We start from the raw sequence: 6634 nt of genomic DNA on the forward strand, positions 1-6634 counted from the left end.
GAATTATATAAAGTGAAAAATCCATATATCTATTATATTGCTTATTTCGATTCAAAAAATATGAATGGAATATGAAGGAAAAACATTATTCTGGTTGATCCTGCCAGTAGTTATATGCTTGTCTCAAAGATTAAGCCATGCATGTCTAAGTACACACGAATTAAAAGTGAAACCGCAAAAGGCTCATTATATCAGTTATGGTTCCTTAGATCGTTAACAGTTACTTGGATAACTGTGGTAATTCTAGAGCTAATACATGCAATTAAAACATGAACCTTATGGGACATGTGCTTTTATTAGGCTAAAACCAAGCGATCGCAAGATCGTTATATTGGTTGAACTCTAGATAACATGCAGATCGTATGGTCTTGTACCGACGACAGATCTTTCAAATGTCTGCCCTATCAACTTTTGATGGTAGTATCTAGGACTACCATGGTTGCAACGGGTAACGGGGAATCAGGGTTCGATTCCGGAGAGGGAGCCTGAGAAACGGCTACCACATCTAAGGAAGGCAGCAGGCGCGTAAATTACCCACTCCCAGCTCGGGGAGGTAGTGACGAAAAATAACAATACAGGACTCATATCCGAGGCCCTGTAATTGGAATGAGTACACTTTAAATCCTTTAACAAGGACCAATTGGAGGGCAAGTCTGGTGCCAGCAGCCGCGGTAATTCCAGCTCCAATAGCGTATATTAAAGTTGTTGCGGTTAAAACGTTCGTAGTTGAACTTGTGCTTCATACGGGTAGTACAACTTACAATTGTGGTTAGTACTATACCTTTATGTATGTAAGCGTATTACCGGTGGAGTTCTTATATGTGATTAAATACTTGTATTTTTTCATATGTTCCTCCTATTTAAAAACCTGCACTAGTGCTCTTAAACGAGTGTTATTGTGGGCCGGTACTATTACTTTGAACAAATTAGAGTGCTTAAAGCAGGCTTCAAATGCCTGAATATTCTGTGCATGGGATAATGAAATAAGACCTCTGTTCTGCTTTCATTGGTTTTCAGATCAAGAGGTAATGATTAATAGAAGCAGTTTGGGGGCATTAGTATTACGACGCGAGAGGTGAAATTCTTGGACCGTCGTAAGACTAACTTAAGCGAAAGCATTTGCCAAAGATGTTTTCATTAATCAAGAACGAAAGTTAGAGGTTCGAAGGCGATCAGATACCGCCCTAGTTCTAACCATAAACGATGCCAGCTAGCAATTGGGTGTAGCTACTTTTATGGCTCTCTCAGTCGCTTCCCGGGAAACCAAAGCTTTTGGGCTCCGGGGGAAGTATGGTTGCAAAGCTGAAACTTAAAGGAATTGACGGAAGGGCACCACCAGGAGTGGAGCCTGCGGCTTAATTTGACTCAACACGGGAAAACTTACCAGGTCCGAACATAAGTGTGTAAGACAGATTGATAGCTCTTTCTCGAATCTATGGGTGGTGGTGCATGGCCGTTCTTAGTTCGTGGAGTGATTTGTCTGGTTAATTCCGATAACGAACGAGACTCAAATATATTAAATAGATATCTTCAGGATTATGGTGCTGAAGCTTATGTAGCCTTCATTCATGGTGGCAGTAAAATGTTTATTGTGTTTGAATGTGTTTATGTAAGTGGAGCCGTACCTGTTGGTTTGTCCCATTATAAGGACACTAGCTTCTTAAATGGACAAATTGCGTCTAGCAATAATGAGATTGAGCAATAACAGGTCTGTGATGCCCTTAGATGTCCTGGGCTGCACGCGCGCTACAATGAAAGTATCAACGTGTATTTCCTAGACCGAGAGGTCCGGGTAAACCGCTGAACCACTTTCATGCTTGGGATTGTGAACTGAAACTGTTCACATGAACTTGGAATTCCCAGTAAGTGTGAGTCATTAACTCGCATTGATTACGTCCCTGCCCTTTGTACACACCGCCCGTCGCTACTACCGATTGAATTATTTAGTGAGGTCTCCGGACGTGATCACTGTGACGCCTTGCGTGTTACGGTTGTTTCGCAAAAGTTGACCGAACTTGATTATTTAGAGGAAGTAAAAGTCGTAACAAGGTTTCCGTAGGTGAACCTGCGGAAGGATCATTATTGTATAATATCCTTACCGTTAATAAACATTTGTTATAATACAAATAAATACAATTTACCAAAATAAAAATATTACAAAATGATTCTACGGAATCAAAAGTTAAAGTGAAAATAAAATGTAGATGGCTTTTATTTTATTTATATGTGGGGCTTGGCAACCTCATAAAAAGACTTTAACATTATTAATGTTGTTGTGCGTATTTGTGGCAGTACTTACTACAACAACGGCGTTTCCTATAAAAACAAATTCTCGAAAATGGAAATCGAAGAAACTAAACTAAATTCGAAAGTGGAAGTCGAATTAAAATTAAAATAATTTTGAATGTGGTAATCGAAATAAGTTTGTGTGTATATGGACCATAATATACACGCGTTGCGAATATGTATTGTTCATCTATGTTATGAGCATACGTTGGCTAATGCAACAACCTAAAATATACAATGTTTGTACCTGTCATCCATCAGGTTAATGTTTTATATAAATTTTGCAGTATGTGTCACCCAAAATAGCAAACCATAACCAGATTATTATGATACATAATGCTTATATGAAACTAAGACATTTCGCAACATTTATTTTAGGTATAAAAATAAATTTATTGAAGGAATTGATATATGCCAGTAAAATGGTGTATTTTTAATTTCTTTCAATAAAAACAATATTGACATTATATAAAAATGAATTATAAAACTCTAAGCGGTGGATCACTCGGCTCATGGGTCGATGAAGAACGCAGCAAACTGTGCGTCATCGTGTGAACTGCAGGACACATGAACATCGACATTTTGAACGCATATCGCAGTCCATGCTGTTATGTACTTTAATTAATTTTATAGTGCTGCTTGGACTACATATGGTTGAGGGTTGTAAGACTATGCTAATTAAGTTGTTTATAAATTTTTTATAAGCATATGGTATATTATTGGATTAAATAATGATTTTATTCATAATATTAAAAAAGAAATGAAAAACATTATCTCACATTTGAATGTGAAAAACGAAGAGAAATATTTTCTTTTTCAATCAAATAATACTGAGAAATGTCTAGCATAAAAAATTGAAATATTTTTCATCTAGAATTGTCTCTTATTAATGATTCGAAAAAAAAAAAACTTGGTTATGTTATTATTCTTCGTTGGTTCGTTAAATGGATAAAAAATAACTTTGCTTACAAGAACTATTGGAACTATTTATAACGAATTTAATTGATTGTTTTATCATTTATATATAAAGAATTTATGGCAAAATATAGTTATATATACAACCTCAACTCATATGGGACTACCCCCTGAATTTAAGCATATTAATTAGGGGAGGAAAAGAAACTAACAAGGATTTTCTTAGTAGCGGCGAGCGAAAAGAAAACAGTTCAGCACTAAGTCACTTTGTCTATATGGCAAATGTGAGATGCAGTGTATGGAGCGTCAATATTCTAGTATGAGAAATTAATGATTTAAGTCCTTCTTAAATGAGGCCATTTACCCATAGAGGGTGCCAGGCCCGTATAACGTTAATGATTACTAGATGATGTTTCCAAAGAGTCGTGTTGCTTGATAGTGCAGCACTAAGTGGGTGGTAAACTCCATCTAAAACTAAATATAACCATGAGACCGATAGTAAACAAGTACCGTGAGGGAAAGTTGAAAAGAACTCTGAATAGAGAGTTAAACAGTACGTGAAACTGCTTAGAGGTTAAGCCCGATGAACCTGAATATCCGTTATGGAAAATTCATCATTAAAATTGTAATATTTAAATAATATTATTAAGAATAATGTGCATTTTTTCCATATAAGGACATTGTAATCTATTAGCATATCCCAAATTTATCATAAAATATAACTTATAGTTTATTCCAATTAAATTGCTTGCATTTTAACACAGAATAAATGTTATTAATTTGATAAAGTGCTGATAGATTTATATTATTACAGAGCGTTAATTTTTCGGAATTATATAATGGCATAATTATCATTGATTTTTGTGTTTATTATATGCTCTTGTATGATTAACAATGCGAAAGATTCAGGATACCTTCGGGACCCGTCTTGAAACACGGACCAAGGAGTCTAACATATGTGCAAGTTATTGGGATGTAAACCTAATAGCGTAATTAACTTGACTAATAATGGGATTAGTTTTTTAGCTATTTATAGCTAATTAACACAATCCCGGGGCGTTCTATATAGTTATGTATAATGTATATTTATATTATTTATGCCTCTAACTGGAACGTACCTTGAGCATATATGCTGTGACCCGAAAGATGGTGAACTATACTTGATCAGGTTGAAGTCAGGGGAAACCCTGATGGAAGACCGAAACAGTTCTGACGTGCAAATCGATTGTCAGAATTGAGTATAGGGGCGAAAGACCAATCGAACCATCTAGTAGCTGGTTCCTTCCGAAGTTTCCCTCAGGATAGCTGGTGCATTTTAATATTATATAAAATAATCTTATCTGGTAAAGCGAATGATTAGAGGCCTTAGGGTCGAAACGATCTTAACCTATTCTCAAACTTTAAATGGGTAAGAACCTTAACTTTCTTGATATGAAGTTCAAGGTTATGATATAATGTGCCCAGTGGGCCACTTTTGGTAAGCAGAACTGGCGCTGTGGGATGAACCAAACGTAATGTTACGGTGCCCAAATTAACAACTCATGCAGATACCATGAAAGGCGTTGGTTGCTTAAAACAGCAGGACGGTGATCATGGAAGTCGAAATCCGCTAAGGAGTGTGTAACAACTCACCTGCCGAAGCAACTAGCCCTTAAAATGGATGGCGCTTAAGTTGTATACCTATACATTACCGCTAAAGTAGATGATTTATATTACTTGTGATATAAATTTTGAAACTTTAGTGAGTAGGAAGGTACAATGGTATGCGTAGAAGTGTTTGGCGTAAGCCTGCATGGAGCTGCCATTGGTACAGATCTTGGTGGTAGTAGCAAATAATCGAATGAGACCTTGGAGGACTGAAGTGGAGAAGGGTTTCGTGTGAACAGTGGTTGATCACGAGTTAGTCGGTCCTAAGTTCAAGGCGAAAGCCGAAAATTTTCAAGTAAAACAAAAATGCCTAACTATATAAACAAAGCGAATATAATACACTTGAATAATTTTGAACGAAAGGGAATACGGTTCCAATTCCGTAACCTGTTGAGTATCCGTTTGTTATTAAATATGGGCCTCGTGCTCATCCTGGCAACAGGAACGACCATAAAGAAGCCGTCGAGAGATATCGGAAGAGTTTTCTTTTCTGTTTTATAGCCGTACTACCATGGAAGTCTTTCGCAGAGAGATATGGTAGATGGGCTAGAAGAGCATGACATATACTGTTGTGTCGATATTTTCTCCTCGGACCTTGAAAATTTATGGTGGGGACACGCAAACTTCTCAACAGGCCGTACCAATATCCGCAGCTGGTCTCCAAGGTGAAGAGTCTCTAGTCGATAGAATAATGTAGGTAAGGGAAGTCGGCAAATTAGATCCGTAACTTCGGGATAAGGATTGGCTCTGAAGATTGAGATAGTCGGGCTTGATTGGGAAACAATAACATGGTTTATGTGCTCGTTCTGGGTAAATAGAGTTTCTAGCATTTATGTTAGTTACTTGTTCCCCGGATAGTTTAGTTACGTAGCCAATTGTGGAACTTTCTTGCTAAAATTTTTAAGAATACTATTTGGGTTAAACCAATTAGTTCTTATCAATTATAACGATTATCAATTAACAATCAATTCAGAACTGGCACGGACTTGGGGAATCCGACTGTCTAATTAAAACAAAGCATTGTGATGGCCCTAGCGGGTGTTGACACAATGTGATTTCTGCCCAGTGCTCTGAATGTCAAAGTGAAGAAATTCAAGTAAGCGCGGGTCAACGGCGGGAGTAACTATGACTCTCTTAAGGTAGCCAAATGCCTCGTCATCTAATTAGTGACGCGCATGAATGGATTAACGAGATTCCTACTGTCCCTATCTACTATCTAGCGAAACCACAGCCAAGGGAACGGGCTTGGAATAATTAGCGGGGAAAGAAGACCCTTTTGAGCTTGACTCTAATCTGGCAGTGTAAGGAGACATAAGAGGTGTAGAATAAGTGGGAGATATTAGACCTCGGTTTGGTATCGTCAATGAAATACCACTACTCTTATTGTTTCCTTACTTACTTGATTAAATGGAACGTGTATCATTTCCTAGCCATTATACGGATATATTTATTATATCTTATGGTATTGGGTTTTGATGCAAGCTTCTTGATCAAAGTATCACGAGTTTGTTATATAATCGCAAACAAATTCTTTAATAAAACGATGCATTTATGTATTTTTGATTTGAAAATTTGGTATAACTCCAATTACTCAGGTATGATCCAATTCAAGGACATTGCCAGGTAGGGAGTTTGACTGGGGCGGTACATCTCTCAAATAATAACGGAGGTGTCCCAAGGCCAGCTCAGTGCGGACAGAAACCACACATAGAGCAAAAGGGCAAATGCTGACTTGATCTCGGTGTTCAGTACACACAGGGACAGCAAAAGCTCGGCCTATCGATCC

The 6634-nt window shown here is 37.4% G+C and overlaps 2 non-coding genes across 2 annotated transcripts; both read left to right on the top strand.

The window, feature by feature from the left end:
• Positions 1-87: 87 nt before the first annotated feature.
• LOC120285518 lies at positions 88-2082 on the top strand. The gene has a single exon (XR_005544808.1). It is a non-coding gene; the product is annotated as a small subunit ribosomal RNA (ribosomal RNA).
• Positions 2083-2771: 689 nt separating this feature from the next.
• Positions 2772-2950, top strand: LOC120285528. The gene has a single exon (XR_005544817.1). It is a non-coding gene; the product is annotated as a 5.8S ribosomal RNA (ribosomal RNA).
• The last annotated feature ends 3684 nt before the right edge of the window (positions 2951-6634 follow it).

Source organism: Drosophila simulans, unplaced genomic scaffold, assembly GCF_016746395.2.
Source record: "Drosophila simulans strain w501 unplaced genomic scaffold, Prin_Dsim_3.1 Segkk39_quiver_pilon, whole genome shotgun sequence".
Taxonomy (NCBI): domain Eukaryota; kingdom Metazoa; phylum Arthropoda; class Insecta; order Diptera; family Drosophilidae; genus Drosophila; species Drosophila simulans.